At 50.0% G+C, this 17,709-nt stretch overlaps 3 long non-coding RNA genes and 1 other non-coding gene across 4 annotated transcripts; 3 read left to right on the top strand and 1 right to left on the bottom strand.

Annotated features, from left to right (window-relative positions):
* Positions 1-4,443: 4,443 nt before the first annotated feature.
* Positions 4,444-8,263, top strand: LOC141579075 (uncharacterized). Its single transcript, XR_012510097.1, has 3 exons — positions 4,444-5,193; positions 7,760-7,917; positions 8,056-8,263. It is a non-coding gene; the product is annotated as an uncharacterized LOC141579075 (long non-coding RNA).
* On the top strand, positions 6,594-6,702 carry LOC141579088 (U6 spliceosomal RNA). Its single transcript, XR_012510120.1, has one exon. It is a non-coding gene; the product is annotated as a U6 spliceosomal RNA (small nuclear RNA).
* A 2,364-nt stretch (positions 8,264-10,627) lies between the features above and the next one.
* LOC141579076 (uncharacterized) lies at positions 10,628-12,842 on the bottom strand. Its single transcript, XR_012510098.1, has 2 exons — positions 12,703-12,842; positions 10,628-12,412 (listed from the first exon to the last, which is right to left on the bottom strand). It is a non-coding gene; the product is annotated as an uncharacterized LOC141579076 (long non-coding RNA).
* Positions 12,843-13,421: 579 nt separating this feature from the next.
* On the top strand, positions 13,422-14,907 carry LOC141579074 (uncharacterized). The gene is made up of 3 exons (XR_012510096.1): positions 13,422-13,562; positions 13,692-13,874; positions 14,519-14,907. It is a non-coding gene; the product is annotated as an uncharacterized LOC141579074 (long non-coding RNA).
* The last annotated feature ends 2,802 nt before the right edge of the window (positions 14,908-17,709 follow it).

Genomic DNA, 17,709 nt, shown 5'->3' with positions numbered 1-17,709 from the left:
GGGGTCCATTTTTGGATCAGTCAAGCCCAGAGAACTCAAGATGTGTAGAGGGAGGGGACAACGTCCCCCTCCCTGAAACAGGACTATGTCTGCAACAAAGTTCCTCCCACTGGCCGTCCAGCTCCATTTTGGATGACTGAATCCTGGTTCACCTCATTTGGGTGTTTTGTTTTTGTTTCTGTTTTTGTTTTTGATTAATAGACTTTATTTCCTAGAGCAGTTTCAGGCTCACAGCAGAATTGAGCAGAAAATACAGAGAGTTCTCACATAGCCCTCCCCACCCACACATATATCCTCCACTCCCCTCAACATCTCTCATCGGTGTGGCCTATTTGGTAAAACTGATGATCCGACATGGACACGTTATTATCCATCAAAGTCCATAGTTTACAGGACGGTTCACTCTTGAGGTTGTACGTTCTATGGGTTTTGACAAATGTACAATGACATGTAGCCACCACTATGGTATCCTACAGAATAATTTCATCGCCTTAAAAATCCCTCACGCTGCATCTGTTCATTCCTCCTTCCCTCCCTCTCCCCAAACCCCTGGATACCATGATCTTTTGATTGTTTCTAGAGCTTTGCCTTTTCCAGGATGTCATTTGGTTGGAATTGTACAGTTGGTAACAATTTTCAGACCGGTTTCTTTGATTTAGTAAGATGTCTTTTAAGTTTCTTCCATGTCTTTCACGGCTTGATAGCTAATTTCCTTGTCTTTCGTTCTTTTTTATTTATTTATTTTTTTAAAATGTTTTTACTGCACATATATTTTTAATTTACATATATGTACTGTTCATTGTTTCCAGGAAGGTTTAGAGCTTTAGCTTTTTAAACTTACATACTTATCAAAGGAATAAAGCCAACCACAAAAGAAGAATGAATTCAAAAAGATACACACACCCTGCTATTAACAGCAACATCATTTATGATTGCCAAGATACGGAAGCATCCTAAGTGCACATCAATATTTGAATAGATAAAGAAGAGGGGACACACACACACACACACACACACACACACACACACACACACACACACATACACACACGTAATGGAATACAATTCACCCATGAGAAAGAAGGATATTTTGCCATTTGTGGCCCTTCCTTTCCTTTTTTTTTTTCCCCCTCCACTTTAAAAACCAGAATTTTATAACTGGGATAAACACTTCCATTGAGTCAAAAACAGTAAAATGCCAAAAAATAAACTTAATCGAGGAGGTTATCTATACTCCAGAATCTGAAATGACACAAAGAAATGGAAAGATGCCTTGTGCTCTTGCATTGGAAGAATCAATACTATCAACATGGCCACACTATCCAAAGCAATCCGCAGGTTCCATGCAACCCCTGTCAAAATACTCACGACATTCCTCACAGAACTAGAACAAACAATTTCAAAATTTTTAAGGAACAACGGAAGACCCTAAACAGGCAAAGCAATCTTTCGAAGGTCTCCTCTCCCTCCCTCCCTCCCTCTCTCTCTCTCTCTCTTTCTCTCTCTCTCTCTCTCTCTCTCTCTCTCTCTCTCTCTCTCTCTCCCCCCCCCCCTCTCTCCCCCTCTCTCTCTCTCCCTCTCTCCCCCCCTCCCTTTCTCTGTCATCTTTTTGGTCTCTTTCCTTAGGATTTGATGACTTGAGACCATCCTTTATCATTCCTTGTAAAGCCGGCTTGATGGTGCTGAAATCTTGTAGCTTTTGTTTATCTGTGAAGCTTTTGATTTCTCCCTCAAATCTGAACGAGAGCCTTGCTGAATAGAGTATTCTTACCTGTCAGTTTTCCCCTTTCATCACTTTAAGTATGTTGTGCCACCCACTTCTGGCCTGTAGAGTTTCTGCTGAAAAATCAGCTGATAACCTTACGGGAGTTCCCTTGTATGTTATTTGTTGCTTTTCTCTCGTTCATTTTAATATTTTCTCCTTATCCTTAATTTTGGTCAATTTGATGACGATGTGCCTCGGTGTGTTCCCGTATGGTACTCTCTGCACTTCCACCTCATTTGGTTATTTAAAGGATCTTCAGTCTGTTCAATTCATAGGAGAGAACTTCCACGTGTATTTCTTCTCAGTTTTATGAAACAAAGAAGGACCCAGGAAACTGGCAAAACATAAATGCTTTTCTATTGGGTTGAGCAAAGACAGGCCCTGGCCGGGGACGGGGGGGGGGGTGCTGGAGGGTCGGGGGGGCGGTGTAGAGAAGGATATAGATCATTGTTAGAGTGCCTGCTTAGCATGCATGATGCCCTGGGTTCAATCCCCAGAACCACCATTAAAATAAATAAATAACCTAATCAAACCCATCCCCCTCCTCCCCCCCCCCCAAAAAAAAGAAGGAGAAAAGAGTGAGAGACAGAGACAGAGACAGACCATCGGGAAAAGTAGCTGCACTAATACTTCCAAGAAACAGGACAACATAAAGATAATGGAAGAAATGCTGGATAGTGAACAGCCACGGGTGGTTGGCACAGACCCATAGCTTCTGGACTCGCTAAAAAAAAAAAAAAAAAAAAAAAAAAAAGAATATGAGAATCATATGGATCAGGAGATTGGGTCTGAATTTTGTGCCGTTTGACTTGTGCCAGTTACAAAGGTCATGCATAAGGAAGATGACTGGCTACTTTATTGTCTGAAATGAGACACTTGAAAGTGAAAGGAGGTGCTATACAATCGTGCCTGGACTGGGATTTTTCTAAGGGAGCCCAAATCCTTTACAATATATATCATGTTTTCAAAAATGAATATCATTCCTGGACAAGATTTAAGCAATTTTTTTCTGTGTTATCAGTAAACATTTTTAAAAAATCAGTAAGAAAGGAAGAGGGAGAGAGAAAGAGAGAGAACAGGAGTAACTATACGCGCGCGCGCGTGCGTGCATGCATGTGTGTGTGTGTGTGTGTGTGTGTGTGTGTGTGCGCGCGTGTGCGCGCACGTGTGTTGAGGTGGGGGCCTAAAAGAGGGTGAGGATTCTTTTCATCGAGGTCTGTTTGTACAGAATTCTCTCCTTCTCCGCTTTACACTGTGAAGGAAAAGCCCAGCTGGGCTAACAAGCTAAGTCGCAAATCTAAGTGTAACAAGTGTCGGATTACTGATCTGAGTTCTGCTGGGCTAACTCGTAAATCTAAATTAATAAGTGCCGGTTTGCTGATTCCCTGTTCATATTTTGCTAGCCAGCTGGATTTTCAAAGAGACATATCTGGCCTTGAAATGTTGGTTTGCTGCCTCACTGCCTCTACTTTCGTGATAATGATGTTGCTAAAGCTATTGCGTGCCTATTGGCCGAATACCCCAAGCTGGTACTTAACCCTATAAAACCTCATGTGCACGTCTTGGAGGTGCTCAAGGCTTAGGAGCAGAAGCCCCTCTGAGCCCGCCGGCGTAATAAATCTGAGTACTCCAACCCTCCGAGTGGTGCTTGTTTCTTGGCTGGCCTGTCATTTCCATAACAGCACCGTTGACAATAAGAACGTCACTCTCGTTCCGGCATAAAGAAGACATCTGGGGAGGGTGGGGTGGGGGGGTGGGGTGTAGATCTATGTTATGTCCTGATTCCAGGAAGGAAAGGGGCAAGAGTCGGCGTGCCCTTCTTTCTGGGGTATCTGTCTGTTCGCTTTTGGTGTTCGGCTGGTTTGGTTATTTCAGCTTTCTGTTTGGTTCCTTTCACAGATCCAGTGGCTCAAAACAGCATTCTGATTTTCTTTTCTCCTGGGGTTTGGTTTTTGATAGGTAGAGGGACAGGGCCCACGCAGGGGTGGGGGTGGGGGGTCACTGTGCCGGAGAAAGGGAGGCGGCTGTGGTGAAATCATCGAGCAGAGGGGATTTCTACGAGAGGGACTCTCCGAAGTGAATGGGGTCCAAGGAGATCAGCAGGGTTTCTGTGTGCTCGTTTGGTTTTGTTCGTGCGTGTGTTTGTTTTTTCTGGACGAGGCCAAAGAACTCTTCAGGTGGAGGTGTGTGTCCAAAGGGTCTGACAGGATGGGAGGATGCGGGGCGAGTCAGTCCATGTGCCCAGAAAGAGAGAGAATCTGTCATAGCTGAGACTCAGGCCTTTTTCAGACCTAGGCCCAGAGAGCAGTTCGGCTCCGAGCATTCACGGAGAAGTTCGCCGCCACCTCAGTCCTGTCCCCCACCCCCGCCCTCCCCCACGCCTCAGCCCCCAGTGAAGGAGGAATCATGAAGTGGCCGCACTTAGGCTAAGCCAATTTTTGGCTTTATGCTTACTGCTTGCTTTTAGAACGATCAGCAAACTCGACTGACCAGACACCGCTCCCAGCTCCAGGCCCACTGTTAAAAACAGCTAAAGTTGTCGATTCTAACTGTTTGATTTGACCTTCCTCTGATCGTTCAACTTGACAATCATGTTTGGCGTCTGAGTCTTTCCCCAGGAAGGGAGTCACGGGAGGATAAGCTCAGGAGAACGACCAGCCCCCTCCCACCCCCCACCCCCCACCCCGAGTTCCTCCGTGGCGCTGGTGCCACCGGGTGAGTCTGACCAGATAAAGAAGGTCACGGGCTGATGACCTACTAGACCACCAGGAGGTCCCATGTTACCAGACACTCATCCAGATTTAGGAGGAAGTTTCATCAGAGACCCTTGTTGATCATGAGCACCTTTTGTGCTCCCGCCTGTTGTGATTCCCTTTCATGCTCCAACCTGTTCGTCCACAGAAGCATGAAACCCCAACCCCAAGACGGGTTCACAGTTTGGAGGGCACTAGCCTGCTGTGAGTCCCCTTTGCCCAGCAAAGCAATCAAGCTGCCTCTTTTCTTCTAAACTCTAAGACCCTGTCTCTGGGTTATTTGGCTCGTCAGGGACGGGGTGGGGGAGGGCGATCTTTCGGCAACACCCGCAGAAGTTTCCCTGAGTGGCAGGAACCAGCGTGGCCCTCAGGCCTCAGCCCCGCAGGCAGGCAGGCAGGCAGGCAGGCAGAGTTGGAGCGACCGTTGGTCCCGCCCCCGCCCGCGCACCACCCCCCCCCGCCCCCGCCGCTGCTTCCGCCGCCGCCCCCGCCGCCGCTTCTGCCGCCGCCGCCGCCGCCGCCGCCGCCGCCGCCGCCGCCTCCCAGGCCTTCTCCACCGATCGGTCCCAAATCGACTGACTGTCTCCTGGAAGCGGGGGCGGGGACGTCAGGAGGATCCATTCGGCAGGGCCTCGTTCAATCGCTTCATTCAAATGCAGAAAGCTCTGTGCTCAGGTCAGAGCCTTTGACTTGGCCTCCGGCTCCTCTCTGTTGAACGGCTTTTGTTCTTTGGTTTCAATTTCCCCACCCTTAGGCCACCCCGTCCCAACTGCACGGAGGGAGGCGGGAGGGAGGGGGAGAATCTCGCCTGGTCTCAGGCCAAAGGAGTCCCCTCCTTTTCCTAATCTGGGTAAACCCCACTACACCGTTTGAGAATCATGGAAGGGCATGGAAGCAGACCTCTGACTTGATAGATTCCTCTGGGATGGGAGACTTTAAAAAAACAAAATTCTTTTTCCCCTGCTTCCAGGGAGGCAGAAAGGAGGGCCAGAGTGTTCCTCTTGCCTCGGGCAGTTCTTTGTTTGTTTCTTTCTTTCTTTTGTTAAATCATTTTTTTTTTCCTTTTTTTCTTCCAGTTTTATTGAGACAGAGTTGACATACAGCAGTGTATACTTTTGGGGGGGGGCGGGGAGAGGAATTCGATTTTATGTATTTATTTTTGACCGGAGGTACTGGGGATTAAACCCAGGACCTTGTGCTTGCTTGCTAAGCACACACTCTACCACTGACCTATACCCTCCCCCTTGGCCAGTTGTGAAGTCCCTTTCATTCAGCATAGTCCATCGGGCACATTTTGGGGCAGCCTACTCTGGACCCCAACATTTCCCTATTCTGTAACTTCCCTGGAAGTTTTACACATTAAAAGCTGGGCTGTTGACTGTGCGTGTGCGTCCATGCGTGCGTGGGTGCGTGCGTGCGTCTGAGCGTGCATGCGTGCGTGTGGTGTGGGGGCAGGAGGGAGGGAATAGTTTCCTAGAGGGCCTGCGTTTCATGGACCCAGTTTCTTAGTTCTGAGAACAGGTCTGTTCAAGGAAACAGTTGTAGTATCTCGTCTCAGGAGGCGGTGGTGTCGATGGGCTTCTGAAGCTAGGCCTAGGGAGCAAGCAGTCAGGTATCGCCTAAGAGGCACTTGTGTGGAAAACCAAAGTACAGCACAAAGGTTAATCATTGGAGCAGATGAGAAACCAGATTCAGGGCCGGGAGTAGGGGGTCAGTCTGGTAGGAGATTTCCACACATCGGGGTCATCGAAACGGCTCGAGCAGTATGAAATGCCTCTGATGATGTCCTGGGGTGTTCGGCTCAACTCTCTGAGCGGCTCCTCCAAAAACAGGCCCTAGGATGGTTTCCACAGGAGCTGTTGTGGCCATTTCTCTGACGTTTACCTCCCGTTGCCCAGCTTCAGTCTGCAGGGCTTCAGGAGACGGAGCATTTTAGTACTCAATGATGCCAAGACAAAAGGGTGAGAGAAAATGGGAAACGTTCGTGGAGATGGTCCTAGGCAGATAGTGGAGGCAACTAGAAGACTTTCAGTCTCCGGGCCGGCTTTCAGGTTGAGACAAAAACCCTAAGGCAAGCGCTTGCTGCCACAGCACATCGACTAACACGGGAACCATCCAGAGAAGATCAGCACGGCCCCTGAACGTGGACGACACACACACATACGTGAAGCGTTCCGTAGCTTTAGTGATGTCAGTCACCCAGAGAAAGACAGATATCCTATGCCATCACTTCTAGATGGGATCTGAAAGTAAGTCAAGACACCCATCCATACATAAATAACTCCATTTTAAAAAGACTCCAAGGAACCTATTTACAAACCAGAAACAGACTGGACTCGCAGACATGGAAAAGAAACCGATGGTTAACACAGGGGACAGGGTAGGGTGGAGGAACGGGGGAGGGCAGAGGGATAAATCAGGAGTTTGGGATTAGCAGATATAAACCACCCTATACAAACTAGGTACACAAGTAGGTCCTACTGTCTAGCACAGGGAACTATGTTCAATAGCTTGTAATAACCTATCCTGAAAAAGTATACGTGTGTGTGTGTGTGTGTGTGTGTGTGTGTGTGTGTGTGTGTGTGTGAATAAGTGAATCACTATGCCGTACGTCATAAATGAACACAACATTGTAAGTCAACTATACTTCCATTGACAGAGAGTTCCTACAATAAACAGGCAGGCAGGCAGGCAGGCAGGCAGGCAGGCAGGCAGGCAGGCAGACAGACACAGACACAGACACAGACACAGACACAGACACACACACACACACACACACACACACACACACACACACACACACACACACACACACACACACACACGCCCCACAGACACAGGGGAACCCTAAGGAAAACGAGTAGCACTAGTATCTCTTATCCATGCATGTCTATCCCAGTTTAATGGAAACCTAAGTTTTTGCCTCCAAGTCAATGATGCTAATAACTCTGCTGCCAAGAATAGAAAAATCCTCACGGAGGATTTCTGAATCCCAGAAGGGTCAGGGAGGGAGAAAAAGAGAAAGGGTTCCATTCTGCTGACAGAGGTATGATAGTTACCATGTGGGTGTCCGCCTCTAAAAGGAAAGGAAGGGGAAAAAACAAAAGTTTATTTTCCCTTGTATCTGAAAAGAAAAAAATTTAAAACTCAATCCTCTTGGAGACAAGAAGTCGTACACACCTCATGTCACTGATTCTCCTCCTCCACCTCCTCCTCCTCCTTCCTCTACTTCTTCTTCTAGTCTATACCTCCCATGGATTCTGACGACCTTGCCTGATGATGGCGGGTGATGGGGGCAGAGATCGATCCTTCTGAGAAGTAAGTTGGCAAGCGCTTTAGTGAAGCCTCGTAGGATTTACCCAGTGAAGCGAGTGCCTTCGTCCCTGGAGGCTGCGGAAAGTATGTCCCCAAGTCACATACGCATGTGTTTGTCTTTTGTTGTCGTTGTTGTTGTTGTTGGTGGTGGTGGTGGTGGTGGTGGTGGTGTGTGTGTGTTTGTTTGTTTGTTTATTTGTTTGTTTGTTTGTTTGTTTGTAGCAGTGTCCTGGCCATGCTGAGGGCATCAGGCTTGCAGCGGGGGAAGGAAGGCTTCAACCCCTTTGGAAGTCATACCTACCATCCCAAGAACGTCTGGATGACCCCTACTATGTGGCAGTTGAATGGGGGCCAGTTACTGGGGTTCAGCGGGTCCAGAGAGAGGAGGTCTGAGGCCTCTGGGGACAAAAAGTTTGTACGTATGTATGTATGTATGTATGGCCAGTTGACTGTTTTTGCGGTCCTATAGGAATCTTCCTGCCCCTGTCTATTGAACAATGGGAGTCATCTTCCAAGTGCCCTGACACCAGACACCACGGTGGGTGAAGGAATGCGGGTGGGGTGGGGTGGGGGTGGGTGGGGGAGGTCATCCAGGGAGCTGGGAGAAACCGAGCACGTCCGTGGGTCGGTGGGTCGGCCTGTCGGATGGTCGCCATGCTGGGTTTCCCCTAACCCAGGCCATTTGCCGAATGGACAGAACAGACTGGGGCCACGTGTGCCACCCACCCTCTTTCCGGAGGCTGTGGTCCACTGTGTTTGCATGAAAGTCAGTGAAGGAGGCATCTCCTCGGGACTCGGTTCCGTCCCTTTCACGAGAGCCTCCACTTTGGATGACAGCCAGCCAGCCAGCCAGCCCTCGATGCCAGGGCAGTAGACGACTGCCAGGAATATCCCATCCTTTCTGGAACCCTGAGTGTACCCACCTGTACAGACACAAGGCTGAAGAATACATGACGTTCCTTCCTAGTTGACAGCACTCCCCATGTCACTGAAACAGTGTCCAGTACGCTGACGTCATCTCCTCCCTCTCCCACACCCCCGCACGCGCACAAACACGCGCGCGCGCGCGCGCACACACACACACACACACACACTCTGTCTGTCTGTCTGTCTGTCTGTCTTTCTGTCTGTCTGTCTGTCTTCTAAGGATGGAGAAGAGTTTGCTGAGCTATTTCGGGTGCCCTCTCATCCTAGTTCCTATCTCCAAGTTGGTTCAAAGTCCAAAAGGCGGTCAAGCACTTAATCAGATAGGTCCCTCGTAAAGAATGTCTCCCACATCACGACGACAGGCTTCTTAGGCCAGCCGAGAAGCTCCTTCAGTTCTGCGCCCATCTTGGCTCTAAGTTGATATCAGTCTGTTACGGAAATGACAGGCCAGCCAAGAAACAAGCACCACTCTGAGGGTTGGAGTACTCAGATTTATTACGCCGGCGGGCTCAGAGGGGCTTCTGCTCCGAAGCTCTGAGCACCTCCAAGACGTGCACATGAGGTTTCATAGGGTTAATTACAAATATGGGTCTATTCGCCAATAAGACTCAAACAACAAAAAGCAAAGGATCAGTACACTGGAGCTTATCAATTTGGAACAGATCACGTTACTGACACTTGTTGAGCTTGGATTTACGAGTTAGCTTGTTAGCCCAGTAAACTGACACTAAACTTCAGATTTACGAGCTAGCCCAGCAGAACTTAGATCAGTAAACGGACACTTATCACACTTAGATTTGTGACTTTAGCTTGTTAGCCCAGCTGGGCTTTTCCTTTACAAGTCCTCCAGGATCCAAGAAAGCCACGTTGGAAAACAAGTGGTGATTCTGATGGGACAGGAGATCAGTCATTTGGGGGCGAAGGGTGGGGTAGGGAGACATACCAGCCTGTCTGTCTGTTTTCACCCAGTGTGGGAGCCGTCCCAAAGAGATAACTCGAGAAGAGAGAAACAGGGAGTTGACAAAGAACACGTGCAGTGGCGTGCCCTCCCCCCCCACCCCAGGAGAAGGCCAAGCCAGAAGTCCCTCCGGATGGCGGGCTCCGGACTCCAGCTTCCAGGGGAAGCGATTTTTTTTTTCCTCCCCATTTCAGGCCCGGAAGAAGAGGGAGAGGCAGAGTGTCCTTCTCGGGCATCCGCTGTTTCTGAAGCACGCTTGTTGCCAAAAGATCGGCCCCCGTCCCCGACGAGCCCAAGAATCCAGAGACAAGGTCTTGGAGCTTAGAAGCAAAGAGGCCATTTTATCACTCTGCCGGGCAAAGGGGATTCACAGCAGGCTAGCGTCTTCAAAACTGTGTACCCACCTTGGGGATGGAGTGGGTGGGGTGGTTCTAGAGCCATAGCTCAAACAATCGGGCATCGATCACCATCCACAGAATCGTTTTCTCATCAGAAGACTCAGAATGGTGTCACGATGCCTCCAGGTGACCCATTCTATAGAGGCTGGTGGTTAGATCTCGTTATCTCATAAGCACTCAAGGTGTGGCCTTCTTGGTCACTCAGGCTATTTTGTCAGGTCATTAGTCCCGTGACCGACCTTCTCCTCGGAGAAAGACTCAGAGACCCAGCATGATGATGACTTTCAATGAGTGAAATACAGTAGAAACAGTAAGATCGATAGCTTCCAGTTTCAACAACAGGCCTGGAACCGTGAGCAGCAACCAGTCAGTCAGGACAGTTGACCGTTTTCAGGGCGAGCATAAGAAACCGAATGACACCCCCCCCAGCAAATGAATGAGTGAATGAATGAATGAATGACCTAATGATCCTCCCCTCCCCCCCCCCGCCAAAAAAAGAAGAAGCAATCCGTTAGCCTAATTCCGGCCATTTTATTCATCCTCCTTCACCCTGAAGCCCCAGTCACCCACGTGCCACAGTGGTCTGTTTTCTGGTTTCCTCCACCACCCCACCCCCCACCAACCACCACCCCGCCAACATCCCCCCATGCCCAACCACAGCCCCAAGTGTGGGACTGGACGGGGGTGCAGGGGGCTGAGGGGGCGGCAATGGCGGCTTGAGGTGAGGGTGGGGAGTGTTCCGCCCAGATCGTATAGGAAGCTCAAACACAGCTGCAGTACGAGACAAGATGGTAGATTTCTGTGAGTCCTCCCTCCTCTTAAAATCCGTCCTAAGGAGGAGACAGACAGAAAGAGAAACATCACCCTCACTCCCAACGCCTCCTGCGCCCTCGATGCGCCCCAAAACAACAAGAAAAACAAAAACAAACACGACCACAAATAAGTCGCTATCCCTGGGGAAGAAGGATTCGATGGCATGGGGATATCATTCTAAAATTCATTCCCTCTTCATCACATTTCATGGAAACCGATTGCAATCTATGAGGCCCTGTGAAGGTAGGGGTTGGGGGGGTAGGGAGGAGGGAGGGAAGTGAAGGGGGGAGAGAGAGAGAGAGAGAGAGAGAGAGAGAGAGAGAGAGAGAGAGAGAGCGAGCAGAGGAGAGGAGGGATAAAAGGGGAGAGGACAGGAAAGGAGAGGAGGGAAAAGAGGGGAGGGGAGGGGAAATGAGAAGAGGCGAGGGGAGAGGAGAAGAGGGAGAGGAGAGGAGTGGAGGGGAGAAGAGAGGAGTGGAGGGGTGAGGGGGAAGTGGGGAGAACAGGGAAGAGGAGAGGAGGGGAGAGGAGAGGAAAGAGAGACAAGGGAGACAGACAGACACGCATGCGCGCGCGCGCGCGCGCACACACACAGAATAGCGAAATGGAGAGAGAGGCAGAGAGAGAGAGAGAGAGAGAGAGAGAGAGAGAGAGAGAGAGAGAGAGCAGAGAGAGAGAGAGAGAGAGAGACAGACAGACAGACAGACAGACAGACAGACAGACAGACATGGATCTAGGTCAGGGATACTACACATGGGTATTCTTCTGAGTGATTTTATGTGTTTTCTCAATCGCCACCTCTATGGAGATAAAAATCGCTCCCATAAGATGAAGGGAGTCCTTCTGCCACCGCCCGCGGCCCCGCCCACCAGCACCGCTTGTGTTTGTCAGGGATTCCAAGCCAAAGCACGTGGAGGAGCGGGAGAGCTTCCTGGCAGCCCAAGGAGGAGGAAAGTCCGGCAGCATGAGAGAGGTGGTTGGCACGGGGAAGCTGGAGGCCGGCTGAAGAGAAGATGGGTGAGGGGGCAGGGAGGAGGGTTTCCCAAGTTGGAGAGCCAAGACGAGGGAGGGGAGCTGTCGGTGGCTGCGTTCTGACCCCGACCCCAACCCTGACTGGAGCGGATCCCTGAAAGGAGGCGGTTCGGGCTCTCTGGCCGAGAACGCCCCTCTCTTCCTCTTTGTGCAGAAACACCTTCCGCGGACAGAGAAAGTCCATCCCGAGACCCTCGTCGGAAGAGTCCTTTCCAGACCCATCACGATCCTCCTGGGCCAAGGGGTCCAGGGGATGGGGCGGGGCCTCCATTCGATCCGTCTTCCGTCCGTCCGTCCATCCACAAGATCTTGAACATCCATGTAGGATTCTGGATGGTAGCAGTTTTCCAGGATCCTCGAAATCCTTGTAAGTCCTCTCCTGGCAGATTCGACCCCTAGGTCGTACCGCGCAGCACAGGGCACTAGATTCAGTCCCTCGGGACGAGGGTTCCTGAAAAAGACCAGGAAAAAGAAGAACAGAATCACTATGGTGTGCACCAGCCAGAAACCAGCACCACCTTGTCACTCTAACAGACTTGCAAAAGGCGGGGTAGGGAGAGAAAGTCATAGGATGGCTACCGTCCCTCCCACCCCCACCCCACACGCCAAGCCCCAGACCATCATCATCCCTGCTCCCCCTCCCCTCCCCTTTCCTCTCCCTTCCCCCTCCCCCTCCCCCTCCCCTCCATCGACGCCCGCCTCCCGCTTGTACCCCACTCCTCTGAACCCAGCACCACCCACCCCAGCCTGGACGGGCTCGGCTCAGATCGGCTCAGCTCGGCTCGGCTCGGCCCGGCCCAGCCCGGCCCGGCCCGGCCGTCCGGTCGACTTCTTCGCAGGGTCTAAAATAGCGCCCGGCCGACAGGAAGGTGGCACATGGCACATGGCAGGGGAGCGAGCGGGACGGTTCGGGATCTCTGGGTGGCAGGGACACGCGGCCGGACAACCAGGAGCACGGACGGCCTGGCGTGCGTTTCTCCGCTCGTGGGGGCCTCGACCAGAGACCGTGGTACGGGGAACGGGGACACACACACACCACACACACACACACACACACACCACACACACACACACACACCACACACACCACACACACCACACAGGCACAGACACACACACAGACACACACACACACACACACACACACACACACACACACACACACACACACACACACACACACACACACACACACACACACCCCTTCACCCCCACCCCCAAACCTCTGACAGCTTTCGTTTGTTTTCGGCCGACCGTCCCTCGATGAGGTACGAGTGCCTTGGCTGGGGCTGGGGGGGGGGGGTGGAGTTCCTCCCTCCACAACGACCCCACACAGGCTCTGTTCTGGTCACCCGAGTCCTCTTCCAAGTCAGACCACAGGCCTCCATCACCCGGCGCGAGCACTCGGGGAAACAGTCACCATCCTCATCGCTCCGCTCCACCTCTACACGTGAAGAACTGTTCCCAGCCCACGCCACTCCACCCCACCCCACGCCCCGATGCCACCCACCGCAGTGGAGAGAAACGAGACGAATCCACAGACGTGCATCAATCCGATGAAGAAAACGACGGCCCTATTCCAAGGAAGCATGGATATCTAGGTAGGAGATTCATCGAGTACTATGGAGGCGGTGGGAAAGGGGGGGGTTGCGGTGGGGAGGGTCTAGAGATCAGGCAGTACAGCCCATGCTTAGCATGCAAAAAATAAAGGTCCAGGGTTCAATCCCCAGCACCTACTCTTCAAAAATAACCCGAGAAGAAGCAAGACGGCGGAGTAGAAGGACGCTCGTAGCTCACCCTCTCCCACAAATACACCAAAACTCACATCGACGGACCCACTCGGCCAATCAGACCACCTGCGGAACTCCGACAGAACACCGCCCTCTTCGAAAGACAAAGACGCCCAAAATCTGGTAGGAGAAAAGGAGAAAAGAAAGAGTCAAAAGCAAAACAGTGCGGGAGGGACCGGCAGAGGAGGAATAGGGCTCGTTCGCCAAACCTCCCCCTCTCCAACGGAGAGGCCGACGGGACGGTGGGGGAGCCTCCGAGTCTCAGATCTGCCCGGAGCGCCCCTTGACCGACCGACCCAAGTGAAATGGGCACAGAGGGTCCCCGCGACACCCAGCCCGAGTCGCAGGCCGGCAGCCGGGGGCCGGGACAGGCCGCACGAGCCGGGCGGAGGACCGTGGCGGCGGCACCACGCGCCGTGGCCGGGAGGGGATACAGAGCAGAACAACCCGCCCCCCCAACTTTCTTTCCATTACGGGGAAAGAAAGGCAAAGCAACACGGCCGGTGTGCCCTGGGGGGAGGGGCGCCGTAGCCTCCATCTCCTCAGACCCGCGGCGCCATCACCGGCCCTTCTCGCGAGAAGAGAGGCGGGGCGCAGCCACAGCCGCCATAGCCCCTGGCGCGCAGCGCGCAGCGCGCGGGCGGGGGCGGGAGCGGGGGCGGGGCCGAGACTCGAATCCGCACCCGGGGGCTCTGCAACCTCCTAGGCAGGACTGAGACTCGTTTTCAGCCTGAGGCAGATATTATATATCTGCCCCGGTACCTCAGAGAACTCGCGCCACCAAGACTAAGAAGGAGCCGAGTTTTGGAACGCAGCAGGGGCGGGGCGGTTCCACGGTCTCCCCCGAGCCCACCTACGGAGAGGAGCGCCGACCCGACCCGAGGCGGAGCACACAGCCGCACAGAGCAGCGGAGCGACCGGCGCCGGGAGAGGGCAGGCGGCCAGCCACCCTCCGACCGCGGTGCCAGGAGGGGGTGCGATCTACTTGCCCACAGGCACCGAGGGCAGCACAGACGAGGGCGCCGACGGAGGGCCCGCGGAAACAGCAAGCTGAGTTCACGAAACAGGGCGACGACAGAAAGACTTCTCGGTGAAACCGTTAAGAGCGCACCGTCTCCAGGAGAACACATCCTTTTTTTTTTTTCCTCTTTTTTTTTTTTTTTTCTTTTCCTTTTTCTTTTTTAATCTCTTTTATATCGGTTTTACCTTCTGTTACCTTTTTAACCTTTACTTTTGAACAGTCGTATACGTTTACGGCTTTAATCCCTTTTAAATGTTTCATTTCAAGTCTTTATTATTATTATTTTTAAACATCCACCCCCTTCCCTTTTTCATTCTCTTGGTTTTGATCTCCTGTTACTGGTTATTCACAGGTTTCAAATATTGTTTCTCGAATTTTTTCCTCCTTTTTATTAAGGTTATTAAAAGACGTCTCAACTCGATCGCTATTCTGCTTCCACTGACTCTTCTATTCATGATTACACACTGTCTTCAAACCTTTTCTTTCTCCCGTCTTTTAAAATCCTCTGTTTTATCTTTTGTTAAAATCTGTTCTATTTCCGATTACCTTTTAAAAATTTACTTTTGAAACAATTGTATATTATTTTCTGATCTTTTCTATCTGTTTTTAAAGGCTTTTAGAAGACGTCTCAACTCAATTGCTATTCTGCTTCAACTTGCTCTTCTATTATTGATCGTACACTGTTTTCAAACCTTTTTTTCTCCATTCTTTTAACATCCTGCCCCCCACCCCCCTCTCTCCCTCTCCCCCTCTGTCTCTGTCTCTGTCTCTCTCTCTCTCTCTCTCTCTCTCTCCCCCTATCCCCCTCTCTCTTTTAAAGTTTTATTCCTGCCTAGGCTTTCGATAAATACATAAACTCCTTAAGGACCCCAATAGATAACTGATACTCCTTAAGCCACAGTGCCAGAGAGATAGGAGCATTATGAAGAAGCAGAGGAACCACTCCCAATTAAAAGAGCCAGAGAAATTCCCTGAAAGCACGATCCATGAAATAGACGTGGATGGCCCGCTCGATCAAGATTTCCAAAAAGGAGTGATCCAAGTCCTGAAGGAACTCCAAGAGATAGTGTTGAGAGATATACTATACGTCAAAAACGAAATCGAAGCTATAAAGAAGAGTCCAGGAGAACTGGTCAACTCATTGGCTGAAATGAGAACTGGTCTAAAGGCTGTCCAAAGCAGGCTAGATCACGCAGAGGAACGAATAAGTGGCCTAGAAGGCAGGACAACAGAAAGAACCCAATCAGAACAGCTGAGAGAAAAACCAATAAAGAACAACGAAAACCATCTTAGGGACCTAAGGGACCCTCGAAAGCGTGCCCATCTACGCACAATAGGGGTTCCAGAAGGGGAAGAAAGAACCAAGGGGACGGAAAAGATATTCGAAGAAAGCATGACTGAAAATTTCCCAAATCTAAAGAAGGAATCAGATATCCAAGTCCAGGAGGCTCAGAGGGTACCCAACAGAAAGAACTCAAACAGGCCCACACCAAGACATAGGCTAATCAAGATGGCCAGAGTCAAGGATAAAGCAATGATCCTAAATGCCTTTCGGCAAGAGAAAAATAAAGAGTGAGTTCCAAGGGAACCCCCATAAGGCTCTCAGCGGATTTCTCTACACAAACACTACAGGCCAGAAGGGAGTGGCAAGATCTATTGAAATTCTTGAATGAAAAACAAAACAAAACAAAACAAAACAAACAAAAAGAAGCAGCCTAGGATACTCTATCCAGCAAAGCTATCCTTTAGAATAGAAGGGGAGGTAAAGAACTTCACAGACAAGCAAAAACGAAAAGAGTTTAGCAACACTGAACCCATGCTAAAAGAAACATCAACAGGTCTACTCTAAATAGAGAAGAAGGAGGATGGTACAAAAATGAGACACTCATCACCGGAAAGGTGATCACTACCATTCATTCCAAACAGAATAAACACAAAATTGTAAAAGAAGACATCTAAATCATTAAGAGTGGCAGAGGGAAGCAAGAAAATAATAGAGACTTTTTTTTTTTCCCCCTTCTCCTTCCTTTCTTTCTCTTTTAGATGGGTTTGAGATTCTATTACTATCTGTTTCATACAGTTATAGCCATAGGTGAATAGACTTCCAAACAGGGTCAACCGAACTCCAAAACGTACAAGTGAGTCACAGAAGCCAACTAAAAGCTAACTAAAGGCGGGGGGGGGGGGGGGGGGGAGGGGAAGCATGGAGATGAAACAACATGCTATCGAAAAACCAACGGGTGAATGATGAAATCAATGAGTTGAAATAAACAAAAAACCCAACAACAACAACAACAACAACAACAACAACAACAACAACAACAACAACAACAACAACAACAACAACAACAACAACAGCAAAGAGAACCTTGATACAAATGAAAATGAAAACCCAACCACCCAAAACTTATGGGACGCAGCCAAGGCTGCACTAAGGGGGAACTTTATAGCGATACAGGCCTTCCTAAAAAATGAAGAATGATCTCAAAGAAACAATCGAACCCACCAGCTGAAAGAACTAAAAAAAAGAAGAGCAGAAACACCCAAAAGTCAGCAGAAGGAAGGAAATCCTAAAGATCAGGAAATCATTAAAGTAGAGGTTAAAATAAAAAGAGAGAAGAAAGAAAAGAAAGAAAAGAAAGAAAGAAAGAAAGAAAGAGAAAGAAAGAAAGAAAGAAAGAAAGAAAGAAAGAAAGAAAGAAAGAAAGAAAGAAAGAAAGAAAGAAAGAAAGAAAGAAAGAAAGAAAGAAAGAAAGAAAGAAAGAAAGAAAGAAAGAAAGAAAGAAAGAAAGAAAGAAAGAAAGAAAGAAAGGGAGGGAGGGAGGAAGGAAGGAAGGAAGGAAGGAAGGAAGGAAGGAAGGAAAGAAAAAGAAAGAAAAAGAAAAGAAAAGAAAAGAAAAGGAAGAAATCAAACCAAAAGCTGTTTTTTTGAAAGAG

The sequence above is a fragment of the Camelus bactrianus genome, chromosome 1 (assembly GCF_048773025.1).
Source record: "Camelus bactrianus isolate YW-2024 breed Bactrian camel chromosome 1, ASM4877302v1, whole genome shotgun sequence".
NCBI classification, from domain to species: Eukaryota; Metazoa; Chordata; class Mammalia; order Artiodactyla; family Camelidae; genus Camelus; species Camelus bactrianus.
The sequence above is the reverse complement of the archived record's forward strand: the minus strand, read 5'-3'. Positions and strand labels throughout refer to the sequence as shown.